Source organism: Pan troglodytes, chromosome 1 (assembly GCF_028858775.2).
Source record: "Pan troglodytes isolate AG18354 chromosome 1, NHGRI_mPanTro3-v2.0_pri, whole genome shotgun sequence".
Lineage (NCBI taxonomy): Eukaryota > Metazoa > Chordata > Mammalia > Primates > Hominidae > Pan > Pan troglodytes.
Window position 1 is genome coordinate 46,838,799 of NC_072398.2, and position 21,541 is coordinate 46,860,339.

Consider the following 21,541-nt stretch of genomic DNA (forward strand, 5'->3'; position numbering starts at 1 on the left):
AATAATAAATTCTATTATAGTATAATGGGTTTAGTATATATAACCATAATATATACTAAAAAAACCACTCAGCAACATTTAAAACTTCTAATTAAAAAAAATGTAAAATATTGACACAGAGAAATACTTTCTCAACATGGTAAAGTCTATTATCTCAAAGGATATCCAGTATCATACTTAATGAGAAAATACTAGAGATCTTCCTCTTAAAATCCAGAACAAGATAAATATGTTCATTGTCATAATTGCTAATAGTCATTGTTCTGAAAGCTCTAACGCATAAGACAGGAAACAGAAATAAGAGGTATAATTATTACTTACAAATAATATTAGATATCTATAAATTCCAAGAGAATCAATGATAAAGCCTTAAGATTAATAAGAGAATTTAATAAAGTGATCAAATACAAGATGAATGTATACACCTCAATATTTTCCTAAATTCCAACAATAAATAAAAGAGACAATGATGAAAATACCCCCTTTACATTAGCAATAGCCACCAAAGAAAGCTCATAAACAAACACAACCCAATAAATATCATGGAGTAATTCTAACAAGAAATGAGTCATTAATGAAAAAAAACAAAAACTATAAAAATATTACTGAGATATATAAAAGATGTTTTGAATTAAGAGAAATAATAAATCTTGTAGGAGAAGACTATATTTTTTAATTATGTAAAGCCTCTACAAATCAACTTATAGACAATGTAATTCCAATTAAGATCCCAGTGGGACATTTTTGGCAGGAAGTGACGGCACCTTCATAAAATAAAACTAAAGTTCATGTCATATAATAAATAGATGAGTAAAATATAAGAGAAAAATGAACAGGGACTGCTCCTATTAAACATTAGAAACTTAATAAAAATCCACAAAGAAATTATTATATCTAGTAAATGAGTACAGCAAAGCTGCAAGATATAAGATCAATATATATAAATCAATTGGATTTCTGTACACTTGCAATGAGTATTCCAAAAAAAGAAATTAAGAAAACAATTCCATTTAAAATAGCATCAATAAGAACAAAATACTTAGGAATAAATTTAACAAAAACAGTGCAAAACCTATACCCTCAAAACGACAAAACATTGTTGAAAGAAATTTAAAAACACCTAAATAAATCGGAAAATATCCCATATTCATGGATTGGAAGACAATATTGTTAAGATGGCAATACTCAACAAATTGATCTACAGATTCAATGCTACCACTATCACAGTCCTAGTGGTCTTTTTTCAGAAGTTGACAAGCTGATTCTAAAATTTATATGGAAATGCAAGGGAGCAAGAATAGTCAAACCTTGAAAATAACAAAGTAGGAAGACTCACCCTTCCCAATTTCAAAACTTATTACAAAGCTACAGTAATGCAGACCATATAGCACTATATGGTAAGGATAGATATATAGATCAATTGAATAGAATTCAGAGTCCAGAAATAAATTCTTACATTTATGGGCAATTGATGATCAAGAACAGTGCTAAGACAATTCAATAGGAGAAAACAGCGTTTTTAAAGAATAGCATTTGGGATGACAAAAATGTTGTGCTGGAACATGTGGATATCTACATGCAAAAGAATGTAGCTGGACCTCTAGCTACATTGTGTATGTATGAACCATATACAAAAATTAAAATGGTTTAAAGACCTAAAACTGTTAAATCCTTATAAGATAACATAGACATATATCTTTCTGACCTTGGATTAGGTAATGGTTTCTTAGATATAACACCAAAAGTACAACAAACAAACCAAAAAATAGACTAATTGGACCTCATTGAAATTAAAAACTTTTGTGCTTCAAAGGATATGATAAAGAAAGTGAAAAAGACAAAAGACAGAATGGGAGAAAAACATTTTCAAACCATATATCTGATAAGGGACTTATATCTTTAATATATAAAGAATTGTGACAACTCAACAATGAAAAGACAACCCAGTCAGGAAATAGGCAAGGGATCTAAATAGACATTTCTCCAAACAAGATATACAAATGGCCAATAAGTACATAAAAAGATCCTTAACATCATTAATCATCAGGGAAATGCAAATCAGAACCACAATGAGATACCACTTCACACCCACTAGGATGGCTATAATCAAAAAGACATAACAAGTGTTGGCAAGGATGTGGAGAAATTGAAATGCCCATACAATACTGGCAGAAATATAAAATGGTGCAGTCACTTTGGAAAAGAGTTTGACAGTGTTTCAAAAAGTTTTACATAGAGTTTCTATATGACCCAGCAATTCCATTTCTAGTTAGATACCCAGGATAACTGACAACATATGTGTACATAAAAACTTGTACACAAATGTTTTTAGCAGCATTATTCATAATAACCAAAACGTGGAAACAGCCCAAGTATCCATCAACTGATAAAGAGGTAAAATAAAATGTGGTATATCTATACCAAGGAATATAATTCAGCTATAAAAAGGAATAAGGTGGTCAGGCACGGTGGCTCATGCCTGTAATCCTAGTACTTTGGGAGGCCGAGGCAGGCAGATCACCTGAGGTCAGGAGTTCAAGACCAGCCTGGCCAACATGGTGAAACCCCGTCTCCACTAAAATACAAAAATTAGCCAGGCATGGTGGCATGCACCTGTAATCCCAGCTACTTGGGAGACTGAGACGGGAGAATCGCTTGAACCCAGGAGACAGTGGTTGCAGTGAGCCAAGATCGCACCATTGCACTCCAGCCTGGGTGGCTGAGCGAGACTCTATCTCAAAAAAAAAAATTAAAAAAAATAAAAAAGGAATAAAGTGCTGTTACATGCATAAATATACACATGGATGAACCTTGAAAACATTATGCTAAGTAAAAAAAGCCAGATATTAAAAGCTATATATTATATTATTCCATTTATATAAAATGTCCAGAACAGGCAAATCCAAAGAGACAGAAAGCAGATTACTGGTCGTCAGGGGCTGGGGGAAGATGAGATAGGGAGTGACTGCTAATGAGTAAGGATTTTCTTTCTTGGATGACAAAAAATGTTCTAGACTTATTGGTGATAGTTGCACAACTTGGTAAATATGCTAATAATCACTGAATTGCATATTTTAAAAGAGAGAACTTTATGCTGTGTAAATTATATCTCAATTGTTAAATATTTAAAGCTAAAAGTCTTACACTAGTGATGTACTCGCACAATTTTAAAGAGACAATAAACCAGATGCTGACATAATATGTAAAGATTTAATGTATCATAAAGGAAGCATGTGTGTTTGTAAGAGTATGTGTGCTCATAGAGAAATACACAGAAATGTTAACAAGCATTGTGTCTGGGTGGTAGAATTGTGGGTGATTTTTATTTTCTTCTTTTTATTTTTTGTATTTTCTAAATTTTCTACAATGAGTCAGAGCAAAAATAAACATGTTTTTAAAAACAAAGTACGTCAGTGTATAATTAACTCCCAGGCTGTTGGAGAGCTGAGCTAAGGGGGGCTGGCAAGGGAGTGCTCCATGGACTCTGCAGCCTGAGCGGGGAAGGGCGCTGGGGAGGGAGAGACGAGGAGCAGGCAGTGGAAAGGGATTTACTTGCTTCATTTCACCTGCTCTGTGTCCCACCTTTGCCTGGATTTCCTATACAATCAGTCACCAGGTCCTGGTAATGGAATCTCAAGGCCATGCCCGCTCCTCCTGACCCCAAGGCCACTGCTGTGGTCCAGGACCCCTCCTGAAGTGATCTCCTAACTGGCCTCACTCGTGGCCCATGGCAGAAGCTCTGGGGTCCACTATGGACAGCTAGGTCCAAGTGCTTTTCTGGGACACACATCTGTCTCCACGAAAACCCTGTGGTGAACCTCCCTTGCCTGTGAGGCAGTCCTTAGCTGGTCATCAAAAGCCACGGCCCTCTCTGCAGATTTATCTCCTACACACAGGTCTTCCTTCAAGTGGGCAGGCAGACAGTGCTACAAGCACAGGAAGCTGTGTCTGCACCAAACCAAGCTGCCATTCTCTAAAGCAATGTCACACCCTATCCCCGCGCCCCCAATTCGCTGCCTTCACACTTCACTCAGGCTTTTCCCTCCTAGCAAAAACTGTCTTTTCGACTCTTTTCTCTTTCCTTTTTTTTTTTTTTTTTTTGTAGAGACAGAGTCTCACTATTGTTACAGCCCCAGCTGATCTTCAACTCCTGAGTTCAAGAGATCCTCCCGCCTCAGCCTCCCAAAATACTATCACAGGCATGAGCCACCTCATTCAGCGTCCACCAGTTCAACTCCTATTCTACCTTCAAAACTGGCACAGTGCTGGCACACTCGCCCAGCAAACACTTGCTCCTCCCCTTCCCACAGCATTCTGGACTTTGCATATGCACCAGCTATATTTATTCTAGCATGTACTATTTGTGAACATGTCTCACAGCCCTTATTTGGTAACAAACTCACTGAAGGCAGGCACATCAGCACCTGGCATGCGGAAGTGTACAACACGGATCTGCAGAATGCAAACATAATGGAAGGAATGACCCACATTCACTCATGGCAGGGGCAACTCACCACCAGATGGACCATTCCTGAGGTCAGGGGTGGAGGAAGTATCTTTCCCTTCCTGGATAATCTAGTTTTGCAGCAAAGCCTGACCAGAGGTGAGGAACCCCTCCAGTCTATCCTACTCCAGCTCCTCACAGCCAGAGTTTCCCTGAGCTGCACAAAGCATCCTGCCTCAGGCTCCCACCCTGGTGGAAAATGATGATGTGGTAGGAGCCAGTTCTGGAGATTAGTCTAATAAGAACAGTAGGCTGGGTGCAGTGGCTCATGCCTGTAATCCCAGCACTCTGGGAGGCTGAGGCAGGTGGATCACTAGGCCAGGAGATGGAGACCATCCTGGCTAACACGGTGAAACCCCGTTTCTACTAAAAATACAAAAAATTAGTCAGGCATGGTGGCATATGCCTGTAGTCCCAGCTACTCGGGAGGCTGAGGCAGGAGAATCACTTGAACCCAGGAGGCGGAGGTTGCAGTGAGCTGAGATTGGGCCACTGCACTCCAGCCTGGGCGACAGAGTGAGACTTTGTCTCAAAAAAAAAAAAAAAAAAAAAAAAAGAATAGTAGGACCATCTTGGCCAGGCGCGGTGGCTCATGCCTGTAGTCCCAGCACTTTGGGAGGCCGAGGCAGGCGGATCACGAGGTCAAGAGTTCGAGACCAGCCTGACCAACATGGTGAAACCCCCGCTTCTACTAAAAATATAAAAAATTAGCCAGGCGTGGTGGTGGGCACCTGTGATCCCAGCTACTTGGGAGGCTGAGGCAGGAGAGTAGCTTGAACCCGGGAGGCGGAGATTGCAGTGAGCTGAGATCACGCCACTGCCCTCCAGCCTAGGCAATAGAGCAAGACTCCATCTTAAAAAAAAAAAAAAAAGAGTATTAGGACCATCAGTTATCATGCACTCAGGATGTACCTGGCATTGTGCTAAGTCTTCCTATACGTCATCTCATGAGTCTTCAAAACAACCACTTTGTTATTCCTAGTTTATAGATCACAAAACTGAGGCTCAGAATGTTTAGACAATTTGGTTATGATACTTTATCTAGAAAATGGCAGAGCTGGTTTTCACAGAAAAGCAGCACTATTTTCAGAGACCCTAAAATCAAACATCACCCTTCCAGCTAAAAGTAGACAGATTATTTGGGCTGCCACAGTCTGGAGTCCCCAGACTGAGCCATGACTCGAGAGTGTCAGAATGTCTTCCTGCTGGGTGCGTTGAAGCCCTCAATTAAGGAGCGTGGTGAGAGTGCCCATGCATGTGCCTGACACAATGCTTGGCACCTAGCAAATGCTCCCTAAGGCTTACTTTCCTTCTTCCCTCTGACTTTCAAGTCTCAAAGCAGTCTGGACACAGTCAGATTCAGGACTCCTGTCAGGGAGAGAAAGGAGACAGGAAGCATACCCATCTGCCTTGGGCTGGGCATGGAGCCCTTTCCAAACTTTACACACCTGCCAAAAGGCTACCATTTAGTGTCCCAATCCCACAAGTCCGAAACCAGATTTCTGGGCAGTACCTAAAGGCTATGTATTGTCAGTGCCCTGTTCCTTTCCACAACCTGAATTCTTGTCAGGTTCTTCTCCATGCCTCTGGCAGCAGGTAGTTGCTGGCAGACTCTGGTCCAGCAGGGCATTTGGCTCAGCTGGTGCTGGCTGAATTACAGAGCAATCCTGCCACTAATCACCCATGGTACCTTTCACGTACAGGAGCCCAGGGGCTGCATCCACTTTACAGATGGGAAAGCCAAGGCTAAGAGACAAGAAATAGTTATAAAGAGTGAGGATGCCTGGCTCTGGTATTTAGTGTTCCCCAGCAGGCCCAGAGTCAGATGGAATTATTCTAGGGGGGCTTCCTGGAGGAGGAGAGGGCTGTATTGATGCAGGCAGTATAGTCAAGGCTTGGCAGAAAGGAAAAGGAAAGACTTCCTAGTCTGAGAAACAGCTTAAGCCAATGCATGGAGGTAGAAGGACAAGTTTGGGGAGGTAGGGGGAAGAAAGGGAAGTGGCTTCGCTGGAGTAGAGAGCAGGTATAGGGACACAAAGGTGAAAACAGGTATAACTTAAGGGAAGATTTGCCCCAGCTGGTCAGTGGTCTGTGGGCGGTTTCTGATCAGAGGAGTGAGATGACGTAAGTGGTGTCATTTGATGACTTGGAGGAACCCTGGGCACCCCCTTCACCACACCCCCTCCAACCCATTTCACCTCGACAAAAGGCAGAACTAAGAATCCGGGGACTACTCGTTTGCCTCCAATCTCCCCCTCATCCCCTCAGTCTGGCCCCTCCCTCAACAGTCCTCCTTCTCCCTCCTCTTCTCTCTCTTTCCCCTTTCCCTCTCCACTTTCCCATCTCCTCTCCCTTCCTGGTGGGCTCCCCTCCAGCCCCCCACACTCCAGATGTTCTGAGCGGGGTTTTACTCTAAGGCCCTTCAGGCCCCCAGTTAGCAGATGTGCAGCTGAGAGGCAGGCTAATGGGGGCCAGGGGAGGATGCTGGCCTGGGGCTGGGGGCAGAGGCAGCTGCATTGGCCCCAAAGGCCTGGTGGCTCCCCGAGGAGCCCAGCAGCCTCATTCCTGTCAGCTGCAGCTGACAGCAGGAAGGAAAGGGGAAATGGCTGGGGGAGTCCTGCCTGGGGAATAGAGCCTCCTGGCTTCCCGGCTGGGAGGGATCTGAGGCTTCCTCTTCTTCCCTCTCCTGCCCCCAACACCCCAACCTGGAGCTCTGGAAATGGTGAATGCCCCTATGTAGTCTTCAATGCTGTACCTGTAGCTCCTGCCTCTCCATTCCCTATGAAGGCTCAGGGGCTGCAGGGACATAGATCATCCTCATATAGCAGGTAATTCTAAATTATGTTATTGTTGGCTGCAGAAGACACTGTATGGCTTTTTAAAAATAACAAGTTTCTTTTCTCATTCCTGTTTTATTTAGGGTGATCCACATACGAGCGTGCAGGCTCTGACAACACACTATCAGACAGTGGAGGCCTGCAGCCTCCTCATACACCTTCTCTCTGTGAATTCACAGCACAGAGCCAGTGCTTGCAACTGGAAGCCAACAGCATTGCCTATATCAGGCCGTCATCTGTGATCGTCTCGTTTTAAACCCCTTGGGTAGCTTTCCTGCTTTTACTCCCCCTCTCAGCTCTGTCTGCTATGCCACCTCCCTGAAACACGACAGCAGAGAGCAGGCAGGGCCCTTCTCCCCCAGGTCCATCCTTCCTCAGAACTTCTTGGGTGTTCTGAGGAAGAATGTAGAGGAAGGGGGAACCAGGGAGTTATGGCAGAAAAAGCATGGACTCAGGAATCAGACATACTTGAGTTAAAATTCAAGCTCCAGATCTTACAGATTGTGTGTTACTGAGCAAATTACTTAACCTCTCTGGTCCTCTTTCCCCATTCATTAAAATGTACAATTATAAGCAAAGATCACTCAGTGCCTACTATGCGCCACATATTGTACTAGCAATGGGGAATCCTGAATTTTAAAAAAGGACATCCAGTCTGGGTGTGGTGGCTCACTTCTGTAATCCCAGCACTGTAGGAGGCGAGGTGGGCAGATCACCTGAGTCAGGAGTTTGAGACCAGCCTGACCAACATGATGAAACCCCATCTCTACTAAAAATACAAAAATTAGCTGGGTGTGGTGGTGGGCCCCTGTAATCTTAGCTACTCAGGAGGCTGAGGCAGGAGAATCGCTTGAACCTTGAAAGCAGAGGTTGCGGTGAGCCAAGATTGCACCACTGCACTCCAGCCTCGGTGACAGAGTGAGACTCTGTCTCAAAAAATAATAATAATAATAATAAATAATAAAAATAAAAAATAAATAAAAAAGGACACTCAGTCTCCAACCCTGTGGAACTCAGAGTATAGAGGGAAACAGGATGAAATAAGAGAATAACAGTAGGATTGCAGGCTGTTCTGGGAGTGCAGCACAGAGGCAGCTGAATGAATCAGAAAAGGCCTCCTTCAGGAGGAGACATTCAAGGTAAGACCTAAAGGATGAGTAGGAGGTGGGAAGGATGAATTAGGATGGTGAGAAGGAGAACTAGGAGCAAGTATATCAGGCAGAGGGAACAGCAAAGCACAGGAGCACAGGCTGCACGCCCAAGAGAACTGCAAGTTACTCAGTCTGGCTACAGCATAGAGTGGGAGGGGAAGTGGTGAGAGATGGGCGGGAGCCAGGTCGTGGGTTGCCTTGTACATTAGCCAAGGAGTTTGGGCTTTGTCTTCAGGATAATTGGGAGCCAACCGAGAATTTTAAGCAGGGGAGTGACATGATCACATTCGTGTCTTAAGATCCATCTGGCTGCAATGTGGGGAAAAGACTGGGGTAAGTCTAGAGTAGAAGCTGGGGGCCTGTAAGGAGGCTGTTACAGCAGCCCAGGAAAGTGATGATGGTGGGCAGACAATGGTGGCCACCAGGAAGTAAGGAAAAGAGGACCTACTCCAGAGCGAACAGGATGTACAGTCACTGGGACTTGATTGATTGGATGCAGTGGTGAAAGAGTTAAGGATGACACCCAAGTCTCCGAATTAGGGAACTAAATGATGTTATTTCTCGAAACAGAGGATGTGGAGAAGGAATATGCATAGGAGATGATGGGTTTACTTTGAGAAATGTTCAGTTTGAAGCCCCGTGAGTCATGCAAGTGGAGATTCCAATAGGCCGTTCATTGTACCAATCTAAGCTAAAGCTAAGACTTGAGAACCATCAGTACACAGGTAGTTACTGAGTCCATGGGCAGATGAGAAACCTCCCAGGGAGAAACTGAAGCACAGATAGGGCAGAGCTCCCAAAGAATTCTGCCATTTATAGAATGGGCAGGGGAAGAGGAGCTTCCAAGGAGAATCGAGGAGTGACTAGAGAGGAGAGATCTAGGAGAAGGGGGTCTCCTTACAGAAGGCACAGGAAGAAAGGACTTTAAGGAGAGAGTAGGCAACATTATCACATGCTCCTATGCAATCAAATAAGATAAGGGCTGGAAAGCACCTTATCAGAAGGGTAAGAATGCTTCGCCTGTAGATGAAGAACTGATGGACACCACTGATGTGGACTGTGAAGGGGAGGAGAGAGCGAAGTCAGGAGTCGGCTGCAGTGGAGCCTCAGTGAGTGGTACTGGTGGCCCTGCTGCTGAATGGAGATCAGCCTGAGGAAGGTACCTGGTATCTATCACGCAGGAGATGCTCAAAGAAAGTTTCTTTCCTCTTTCCCTTCATTCCAACTCCTGCCTTCTCTCCTCTTTCCCAACTGTGGTGCCTCGGCTCCCAGGATAGGGATGGGGCCAGGGTCACCTGTGCTGATGGTCCTCTGTGGCCTCCAGCCCCAGAAAGGTGCTGCACTCCCCACTCACCAGGCAATAAAGGCAGGACACCTTCTGGAGAAAAAGTGGAATTCTTCTAGGAAACATGGGGAGGGCAGAGAGAGCTGGACTTGTCCTTTTTCCTTGGGGAAGAGATTGCTTTGCGAGGGGACAGCAATGATGTCCTCTCTGTGGGCTGCCAGGGCCCTGAAGGCACTGCAACCTTTCAGTGACTGCCACGCCACAGCAGCACATCCCCCCAAACACCATGGGCCTCGCTCCTCCCTCTCCATAGTCCAGACCCCTCCCAGGACCCTCAAAGCCCTCCAGACCAGGCCTTGCTAGAGTCGTTTAAGGGAGGGCAAAGGAAGGAGCTGGCTCCAAGTCTCAAAACAGGTGTCAGGGTGGTGAGGGGAGGGAAGCAACTTTGGCGAGAGTCCCCCGGATGGGGTCACATTCCAGAACAACTGATCTTAGAGCCATCTGGTTGCAGTGGTCACAGAGGCTCATAAATAGATCATCCCCTTCCAGAGCCAAAAAAGCATCTGCAGGCCTGGTCTGGGTTCCAGCTAGCTGCAGCGCTGCCACTGATTCACTGGGCGACACTGGGAAGTAACTTCCTCTTTCAACTGCTTAGTTTCCTCACCTGTAAGAGTCAGTTGGACTTAGTGACCTCCATGACGCCTTCCAGCCCCAGTATTCTAAGGTCCTGTGGTCTTAGGAGGGCAGCCTCCACCCACGCAGCCTCAGCCGGTGGCCAGGGCAGGAGCCTGGTGTGCTTGCCGCCTTTTCCGGTTGCTGTGTGGATTTTCACCCTCCAGCAAGTGGCTGGCAGCCACCTGGGCTCCAACAGCTCATAAACAGATGGAAAATTACTCACACGCTCTCGAAAAAGATCACGCTTTCCCAGCCCCCGACCCTTCTTCTCTCATCAGGATGGCTGAGGCGCTGGGGAGGAGGAGGGGGCAGGCGAAGGCTCCAGGGGTGTGGCCAGTGGAAGGCTGCTGCAGGCCACAGGTGCTGGCTCCACTCTTCCTGGCTGCAGCCTGAGCCTTCTCTTACCTCTCTGGGATTCTCTAAGGATACTCCCAGAAAACATCATGATGGGATCAGAGTGAGATCGTCATACACTTTCTCCTGCCCCCAGGCCAGGTGAGGAGAGTGTGACTCTAATGTACCTTCCCAAGAAGATACTCTAGCCTTTTCCCCTTTGTGTGGTATAGACAGCTAGGATGTTCTTCCCAAAGTCTAACCTTTATCTGTCCAACTGCATCGCCCAAAAGGTTACCTAGTACCTTTCACTGCCTCCAAGTGGGTCCACAACCAAACCAGTCTAAACCTTAACATTTACATCCCATGTGTACAAGTGACTGCGGGGGTACAAAAAAGGGGTTCTAAGGGTTGGAGACTTTCTGCAGAAAGTCCTTAGGGCCTAGGGGACAGACCTATGGACAGCTGATAATGATTGCTGTCCATCTCAGCTGAGGTTGGGAGAGGGCGCAGAATGTCCCAGAAGCTCCTGAACAAAAGAACAGTGATTCCCAATTTTGAATTGCATACTAATCCCCTGGGGGGTGGAGGGATGGGTCCTGTTAAAATGCAGAATCTGCGTGAGCAGGTCTGAGGTTCTGCACTTATACTCCCAAGTGACGCCGATGCTGCTGACCAATGAAGCTCACTTTGAGTGGCAAGGATTGGAGCAGTGGCTCCCAAACCTAGCTCTGCATCAGAATCACCTGGGAAGATTTTTTAAAAATCCAGATTCTTGGGCCCCAGCCCTGAAGATTCCAATTCACTAAGTCTGAGAAGGGGCCTGGGGATCTACACTTTATAGTTTCCCTAATGCTGTGAGGTAGACAGCCTTGGGAACTAGACCTCAAGGGTCCCTCACAGCTGCCCTTCTGCACAGTCTAAAGTCATGGCTAAGAGTATGCATGAGCTTTGTATGCAGATGAACCATTTTACCAACTGATCAATTCCCTACATCCTCACTTCCTCATCTGTAAAAAAAGGATCACAGGACCTCCTTTAGAGGCTTGTTGCAAGGAATGAGGTAGTCTGCCAAGGATTAGCCTAGAGGCTGGTAACATAGTAAGCACTCACCAAACATTAACTACCAATATGATTTTGATTACACACACTGGGCTTCACCCGGTTTTCATCATTTTAGTCAATTCTCTTTTAGCTTTTATATACACATTTTACATCATGTTTGCTTGCACTGACTTTTCTGTCACAGAGGTTTAAGTGCACAGAATGGGAGAATGTATGGGAAGGGAAGGATGAAGATGGGGTCTTGGTGTATCTAATATTCCTACATCAGACCAAGAGCTGCTGAAAAGGCAGGGCCCTTGTTTTATTATTTATCTCAGTATCTCTTGTGTTAGGCATTTCAAGCACTCGTCAAAGTTTACAAAAACAAACAGATGGACAGATGGGGGGATGGATGCATGGAGGGATGGATGGAGGGATAGGGGATGGATGAATGGATAGATGAAGGGAGGGAGGGATGGATGGATGGAGGGATGGGGGATGGAAGGAGAGAGGGAGGGAGGGATGGGGGATGGATGAATGGATGGATGGATGGATGGGTGGATGGAGGGATGGGGGAGGGAGGGAGGGAGGGATGGGGATGGAGGAATGAATATATGGATGGAAAGAGGGACAGAGGGAGGGAGGGATGGGGGATGGATGAATGGATAGATGAAGGGAGGGAGGGATGGATGAATGGATGGATGGAGGGAGGGAGGGACAGAGGGAAGGAGGGATGGGGGATGGATGAATGGATAGATGAAGGGAGGGAGGGATGGATGAATGGATGGATGGATGGATGGATGGATGGATGCATGGATGGATGCAAGGATGAATGGATGGATGGACAGAGACACACCAATAGTTCGGTCTCCTCTTCCCTCCTGACAGACCCAGAACTCAGGCCAGGGCTCTGCACTGGCATCAGCTGCTCAGGAAGGGGCAATAATACAAGAGGAAGGAGAGCTGAGGAGAAAGCCTGCCTCTGTCCTCTCCCCATGGGGGAGGGATCACCCACCTCCTGGTCCCGACTAGGGGCTTAATTGCACCTACACCAAATCTGAGCTATCAGTTCGCAACACCCGGGATACTCTTGCCTCAGGCCTCTCAAGCCTTGGCCTGCTTGAGCTCTGTGGGGCGCAGAGGGCAGGAGTGGCCCAGTCAGAGGAGAACATTCTGGCCCAAGAAAGCCCTAGCACCATAGCCAGAGAGGGCTAGCAGGAAGGCTGAGGAGCCCCACAAGTCTGAGCTGAGGTGTTCCCGCACTGCTCCTGGGTGGCCCGACTTGGGCCAACTCTGTCCCAGACCGGCATTTACGGCTGAAAGAATCACCCCTGATCCCCTGGCCCAGCCCACCACGAACATTCTCCTAGCATCTCTCAGGAGCCAAATTACCCATGTTCAGACCCTTGAGGGCTGCAGGGGGCTGCCCGCCCGCCCACCCACCCACCTCAGAGCAGCCTCTGCCCCAAACGCATGTGGTAATCAACTCCCGGAACCTTGGGAAGATCCAAATACAGTAGCATATAATCACGGAGCCCAAAATAGCCATGCCAGGGAGGCCATCTGCCACCTCGTGCATCCCTGGGGACCCCTCAGCTGGGCCCTACAGCACAGCTGGGCCTTAGGGCCCTCTGGCTGGCAGGCAGGATGGGTGGTGCCAACAGGGTTCACTAGATCACCTGCACAGCTTGCAGGCAGATTTTGGGGGGGAGGCTTTTCCACAGCAGACGGCACCTTCAGGACAAGGCCTTAGATGAGAGCACCCCAGACCTCTGGCCTTGTTGCCCCTGTTGCTCCCTTCTCCAACCAGCTCTGGGCCTCACTTGGCCAGATTCCCCCATGGTGGGCACAGCCGGCTCGCGACTACTGCCCACTCTAACCCTCCTGTTTTTCTTCCTGACTCTAGCCTCAGCTTCTTACCCCCAAGTGCTCTCTCACAGGGTCCAGGCCCACTTTCCCTCCTCGCCTTGTAGTGGGTGAAATGGAGGCCCCAGAAGATATACAACTTCCAGAACCTGTAAATGGGACCTTATTTAGAAAAGGGGCCTTTGCAAATGTATTAAGGATCTTGGGGTGAGATGGTCAGGATGATCCAGCTGGGCCCTAAATCCAATGATAAGTATCCTTATCAGAGACCACAGAGAGACACAGAGAGAAAGAGGAGAAAGCTACGTGAAGGCAGAAGGCAGAGACTGGAGTGATGCAGCCACAAGGAACGCCAGCAGCTGCCGGAAGCTGGAAGAGGCAAAGAAGCACCCACCCCAGCACCCTCAGAGGTAGCGCAGCCCTGCTGACACCTTGGTTTAGAACTTCTGGCCTCAGAACTATGAGTGAATGCATTTCAGTTGTTTTAAGCCGCCCAGTTTTTGATGTTTTGTTAAGGCAGCCCTAGCATACCGATACCACATCCTTTTCTTCTGTAACAGTGGTCCTTAATTTTCAGTGTGTGTCAGAATCACCTGGAGGGCTTGTTAAGACACAGGTGATTAGGCTGGGCGTGGTGGCTCAAGCCTGTAATCCCAGTACTTTGGGAGGCCAAAGTAGGCGAATTACGAGGTCAGGAGTTCGAGACCAGCCTGGCCACCATGGTGAAACCCCATCTCTACTAAAAATACAAAAAATTAGCTGGGCATGGTGGAACGCGCCCATAGTCCCAGCTACTTGGGAGGCTGAGGCAGGAGAATTGCTTGAACCCGGCAGGTGGAAGGTTGCAATGAGCTGAGATTGCACCACTGCACTCCAGCCTGGGTGACAGAGCGAGACTCCATCTCAAAAACAACAACAACAACAACAACAACAACAAGACTTTGTTTTTTATTCTTATCTTTAGTCCTTCACCCAAGGACAATTTCCTTGTTGCCGCCTGCCCCCACCACCAACCCCATGATGTCCTCCTCCTTTCCTCAGTGCTCAGGAGACCCAAGAAAATGACTCCTTGAGAAAAATCTCCAAATTCATGCACAACTGGCTCCTTCTCTTGGAATCACCCAGGGCTCCCACTTGGGCCCTCTTGAAGATTTGCTTCCGGGAGGCTGTGAGTGGTAAGGTCAGTCATGGCTGGACCCTTCTCCTGTCACCACAAGATCCTCCTCAGCTCCATCCCGGCTTCATCTCTAACCCACTGGGGAATCCCAGGCAAGTCACCTCCTGCTCTACACCTCCCCTGCAGGTCTGTCTGTAAATTGGGGCTATAATTGCATTGCTACTCCTCACAAGGGAAGATAAAGAGCCACTTCTGGTGAAAAGCTCCTAGAAATGTCTTAATGCTCTTCATAAGAAGATGGTTATTAGGCATGACCAGCCTCTGAAGCTCTCTTGTGGACTCTCTGGGGGTGCTGATCAAGGCCAAGGGTCTCCAGGGCTCAATGCTGATACCACAGTGTTCACATCCCCTACCTCCCCAGGCAGCCAGAACCATCCCCTCAACCCAGGCTCCCCTTAACTCTAGAATACCTAGGGTAATGACAGAAATAGGGCAATCCAGGAGCCCCAGGCACGCCCCAGCAGAGCTCACAACCCAAGGTCAGCTCTGGGAGCAGGTACCCTGGAAATACGATGGTTCCTGAGCCCCACTGATGGGCCACTTCCCAAGGCTTGTCATCTCATTCAGCCCTCTCAGAATTGCTCGAGAGGCAGCCCAGCACCCTGGTTAAATGCGTGGACTCTGGGCCAGACTGCCTGACTTCTGACCCAGGCTCTGCTATAAGTCACTTTATGGCTCTGTGCCTCAGTTTGCTCGTCTATAAAATGGGGATTACAAGACATCTAGCAGTAGCCATCCCTGAAGAGTACTGTGAGGGTTAAGTGAGAGAATAAGTGCAATGACTTGCACATGGAAAGTGCTATCTAAGTGTTGGTTACTGTTGTTCGCCTGCCCTTGGGCATTAGTCTGGGGGTACAATAGTCCTTTGGAGGGCGATCAGAGGCATGAGATGAGGGGGGCTTGTCCAGAGGTCCCTTGCTTTTGGTTCTCCCTGGGAACACTGCCAATCCCTCCTAAGACCTCCAATGCTGGACAAAATGGTTCAGCCATTTTCTCCTGGAGCAGCTCAGGTCTTTCCTCCTCATCTCAACTCACAGCATTCCCAGGAGACTGGAAGGGTTCAAAAAAGATACTTTCCATTGCACAGTAAGGGAAACTGAGACCCAGAGAAGGCAAGCACCCAGTAAGCATAAACAATTCAAGAGCAGAGCCAGTAACCCCATTAGGAAGTTCCTGTACCTCTATGCATGATATTCACTTGGGACATCTGTCTGCCAATCATCCCACTGGACTCTCTTATTTTAGAGACAGAGAACCTTGGGCTCAGAGAGAGGAAGTGACTTGCCATGGCCTCGTAGCTAGTGATAGAGCTAGGACTTGAACCCAAGTCTCTGGATCCTAAAGATTATAGCTTTAGGGGATGTACTAAAGGATAGGGGTTAAGAACCTGGTACTTTGGAGTTGGAGCTAAACTAAAGTCCCAGCTCTGTTACATCCTAGCTGTGTGACCTCAGGCAAGTTGCTTAACTCCTCTGGGTTTTAGTTGCCTCATCTATAACATGGGAATAACAGACACTATTTTACAGGGCTTTGGGGATTAAATGAGATATATGAATGTGCTTAGCATATTGAAATGTGCTAAGAGGGAGCCACTCCTCCTTCCCATGTCACCTGAGCCCAGCTGCCTTCCCCGGCCCACAAGCACACCAGCACATCATCTATCCACCCTGGCTTCTCCACCTTTTTCCTCTTAGCAGTCAACCAATCTGTTTTGGATTGGCTGGCTTGGGCTGAGAGGGTTGGGGTAGTTCTGCCTTGGGTTTCAGTTTGGAGTCTGGTACTGCTCTTGATTCATTTCCCCGGCTCTAGACAATGTTTGCTAGTTTCATGTGGCTGTCCTTCGCATTATGCATTTCCCCCCTAGAGTATCCAGGTTTGGGCTGTTTGGCTGTTTTCTCCCCTTTAGTCTTGCCACTGTGCTTTTCCAACTCTTCTCCTGGGACCAGCCCGCCGGAGCTCCCCAGGACCCAGACCAGCGCAGCCCCCACTTCTTCTGCTTTGCCATGCTGTTTCCCCCTTGCCCTGCCTCACCCCCACCCAGTTTCTATTTTCCCCCAGGCTCTGCTGGCTTCCTGTGGTTTCTCTTGGCCTTGGCTCAAGCCTGGCATGACATGTCTGGCATGGCCATTCTCCCCCCTCCCAAACTGGTCAGGGAGGAAGCAAGTGTATCCAAGGAGGAGGGTGTTGTGGAGCTGGGTGCTGCCTGCCCAGGTGCCAAGCCAAACAGTTTGTGCACCACATTCAGCTGGGTCCCTGGGCCTAGAATGCCTGGCTGGCCCCCATTCCCTAGCCCTAGCCCCACTCCTCACTCACACAAACCTACCTCTTACTGTGCCCCCATCTGGTTCTAGCTGGTAGAAAGTGGACCACAAGACTGAACCTTCCCTGAGGCTCCAGGAATGTCCACAAGAGTTTGCTCAGGTTCCTAAGTGGCTTGGTCTGCTCTGGGAACACATCACCCCAGGAGGGGCATGGGCAGGGGGTGCATCCTCTACATACTTCCCTGATCCGTTGATTTCCAACAGGAAAGACATTTCCATTTGCTAGTACGCCTTGGGAAGCAGGGAGGGTCACCCAGTGACAGCCATCAAAAGGCGGCTTCCCTTGTAGCCTTTGGAGTCCAACAACTGGGTGTAGGCCTGCCATGCCCACTCACCAGCTCTGACCTTGGAAGAGGCCCTGAACTTGTCTGCCCCTATTTCTTCATCTGATAACAGAGACGGTGATTATTAGAGAGGGGTTTCTGTGAGGAATAATCAGACAATATACGTAGAACATCTCATGTAGCTTTAGGGGAGCTTTAGCCTGGCCTTGGGCATTAGTCTGGGGGCACAATAGTCCCTTGGAGGAAGGTCAGAGGTATGGAATGATGGGTCCCTGCTGGCACACAGGGAAGTCCAAAAAATTGTCATTTTTCCCCACTGTCTCCTTTCAGCCTAGCCACCTGCGCCTGCTTTTACTGTCACTATCTAAGACAGAAGGACCTGAATAAGATAGAGTAGCACCTTGCTGTGGGGCCTGAAGCGGTCTCTCCCTGAATCTCCCAATTTCCAAACACTTAGAACATAACACCTACATACGGAATCTTTGAGCTGGATTACAGACCTCCCCTCTTCCCACCAACACACACACACACTGATGTCCTGCAGGTCAACTGACCAACTTTCCAGGTTCTCTAGGATACTTGGTTATCCTGCCTGCAGGCACCACAAACTCAACATGTCCCAGAGGGGCCTCAGCACATCCCCTTTCCCTGCACCCTCCCCAGAGCACTCACCTTGTGCTGTTCATTCGTTCTTTCATGTCTTTTTTTTTTTTTTTTCTGAGATGGAGTCTTGCTCTGTTGCCCAGACTGGAGTACAGTGGTGCAATCTCAACTCACTGCAACCTCTGCCTCCCAGGTTCAAGCAATTTTCGTACCTCAGCCTCTCAAGTAGCTGGGATTACAGGCACCCACCACCACACCTGGCTAATTTTTTGAATTTTTAGTAGAGATGGGGTTTTGCCATATTTGCCAGGCTGGTCTTGAACTCCTGAGCTCAGGTGATCCACCTGCCTCAGCCTCCCAAAGGGCTGGGATTACAGGCGTGAGCCACTGCGCCCAGCCTGCATGTTCTTAATAAGCTCTTACCACGTGCCAGACTCTTGCTGACGGTATACCCTGATGTCAAAGCCCAAGAACTGGGTGTCAGCTCAACTTCTCCTCTCCCTCAGCTCCCATATCCAGTCAGCATTACTACTACTAATGATCATTGTAGAAGTAGCAACAAAAGGTGCTGTTCTAATTCTTTTATGTATATTAAATCATTTCATTCTATGCTGTTGAGATACACAGATACTATTATCGCTTCCATTTTACTGATAAAGAAATGGAAACGCAGAGGGTAACTAGTCTGCCCAGGATCTTATAGGCAGTAAGTGAGTAAGTGAAGAAGCTGAGAGGTGAACCCAAACAATCCGACTCCAGAGTCTCACTGGCATGACTTCTAGATATTTCCAGTTTGTCTGCTTCTCCTTTCACCAATGCCCCTGTCTGTCTTTCCTTTGGCCACTAACATGCTGCCTTGGTTTAGGAGCCTCTTCACTGACTTCCCCACCTTCAGACTGCCCCCTATAACTGCTGCCAAAGTAAATTTTCAAAGACACAAACCCTATCACCTTGCTTTCCTGCTAAAATCCCTCCCGTGGCTCCCCGCTGTCTTAAGAATAAAGTCCAAATCCTTAGCAAGGTCCTCCCTACTTTTCAGGTATGACCACGTCTAACTCCAGATCTTTCCCCACTACTGCCCTTCCCACCAGTCCCCCAACACACACACACACACACACACACACACACAGTCCCCCAACACACACACACACAAGTTCAGCCAGCCAAACTTACTTCCTTCCAAATTCTTCAGAATTTACTTGGTTCTGAAAGATTCTCCCCGGGGCCTGAAAGCTTGAAGGGATGAGTAACCCCTCCCTTCTCAGGCCCAGTCGCCAGGCGCAGGGCTACTTGCACCAGCAGCCTACGCCAGCAAGACAGCAGAAGCAGGAAAAGAGCCGGCCAGAAGACACCTACCCTGGTTGGAAGACACCTACCCCTGAAGATGGAGAAAGAGGCCATCCGGGTACCGCGGAGCAGTTACGTCAGACTGAGACGCCCCCTGTTCACAGGAGACAATAAAACCCCTGCCCCGTCCTCACTTGGGGCTGACGCCATTTTGGGGGCTGACGCCATTTTACGCCTCAGCCCGCCGGCACCCAGGCTCTTGTTAAAACACACCGCTTCGTGTTAGCTGTTGGGGAGCTCTCGGGATTCCAATCGATACAAGAACCTTTCAGGTTCCTTCTTAACTTTGTGCCTTTGCAGCGTGTGCTGTTCCGTCTGTCTGAAACGTTATTCCCTGCCTCTTCACCTGATTCATACTAGTCTTTCAAGGCTCAACTCTGGTTCTGCCACCTCAAAAAATTTTGTTTAAAAAAAAAAAAAATAGAACTGGGCCCCATGGCTCACGCCTGTAATCCCAGCACTTTGGGAGGCCGACGCAGGTGAATCACGAGGTCAGGAGTTCGAGACCAGCCTGGCCAATATGGTGAAACCCCGTCTCTACTAAAAATATAAAAATTAGCCGGGCGTGGTAGCCCACACCTGTAGTCCCAGCTACTTGGGAGGCTGAGGCAGGAGAATCTCTTGAACCCAGGAGGCAGAGGTTGCAGTGAGCTGAGATCGCACAACTGCACTCCAGCCTAGGCGACAGAGCGAAACTCTGTCTTAAAAAAAAAAAAAAAAAAAAAAAAAAGGATCAGGCTGGGCACAGTGGCTTACTCCTGTAATCCCAGAACTGTGGGAGGGGAGACCGAGGTAGGTGGATTGCTTTGGCTCAGGAGTTCGAGACCAGCCTGGACAACATGGCAAAACCAAAACCCCATCTCTACAAAAAAATACAAAAATTAGTTGGGCGTGGTAGTGCACGCCTATAGTCCCAGCTACTCAGGAGGCTAAGGTGAGGGGTGGCTTGAGCCTAGGAGGTGGAGCTTGCGGTGAGTTGAGATCAGGTCACTGCACTCCAGCCCGGGTGACAGAGCCAGACCCTTTCTCAAAAACAAAACAAAACAAAAAAACGGCGGAGGATCAATGACTGGTTAGATGAACGATCTCACAATAACATCATCATACATTATAGCTGTGTGAAGTCTTTTTTTTTTTTTTTTTTGCAAATCCCCCTCACATTGACTATATATTTGATCTTCCCAACACCCTGTGAGGCAGGGAAGATAATTATCCCCACCTTGAAGATAGAGAAACTGAGGTGCAGAGAGGGCAAATGACACAGTAGTCACGATCAGAGCCAGGACTTGAAGCCACATTTTCTGTCACACAGGCCAGTGCTCTTCTTGCAGGATTGCAAAAAGCAAAATCTTCTCATCTGCCTTATAACTGGGGGAGTGGGGGACTTGACCTCTGTCCCCTGCCCTGTTATACCCAGGCAAAGGAGAATAATGGGGCTGAAAGTGGAAGCTAATGGTCTGGTTCTCCCAGCCACAAGGGCTGCCCACTTCCCAGAAAGTGTAGGGAAAATTGTCTGCATTGCCCAAAAGCTCCATGCCTAGTCCGAAAGCAAGACCTTTAGAAGCCCCAAGAACTCAGAATATGTGATTCACGATTTTTTTAAAAAAAGTAAACTTAATTAACAACCTTAAAAGTGTGAAGAAGTCCAGTGAAAGTCTAATTTTTTTCCCCTATGAAGTCCTCTTTGAGGCTGTGGATGAAATGTCAAATTCTCCTCACTCCTCCTCCCTTATTTTTGGCTGTCCCTGCTGCGCTGGTGCCCTAGGCAAATGTTTAGTCTGCCCCTGCGGGTGGGGAGCAAGCACAGGCTTGCCTGGCCTCTGGTCTTCCGACGTTGGCCTCTAGGGGCACACTGGGTTGCCTGGCCCTGTCCAGGGGTGAGCCTGGATGGAGGGAGAGGAGAGGGCTGGGGCCAGACGCCCAGCACTCATTGGGAATGGGGGGCAGAAGCTGAGAGAGTGCAGGGAGGCAGGTTCTGCCACTGGGGCCGATCGATCGAGCAGCTGAGGGGTGCCAGGGACCAGACACAGAGGCAGGAGGGTAGAGGGCACCCAGGGAAGGAGTAGGAGAGGAAAGCCCTCACCACGGGGGGTGTGGCACAGCTGCTAGCCAGG

The 21,541-nt window shown here is 48.0% G+C and overlaps 1 protein-coding gene across 11 annotated transcripts in view; it reads right to left on the bottom strand.

Annotated features, from left to right (window-relative positions):
* LGR6 (leucine rich repeat containing G protein-coupled receptor 6) overlaps window positions 1-21,541 on the bottom strand; it is a 127,629-nt gene that overhangs the window by 60,874 nt on the left and 45,214 nt on the right. Inside the window, exon 1 of one of the 11 annotated variants that reach the window (XM_054657672.2) lies at window positions 19,457-19,618. The exons of the other annotated variants lie outside the window; for them this stretch is intronic. The gene's annotated coding sequence lies outside the window, so the exon portion shown is untranslated. Of the gene's footprint in view, window positions 1-19,456; window positions 19,619-21,541 lie in introns of those variants that run through there. 11 annotated transcript variants of the gene reach the window in all.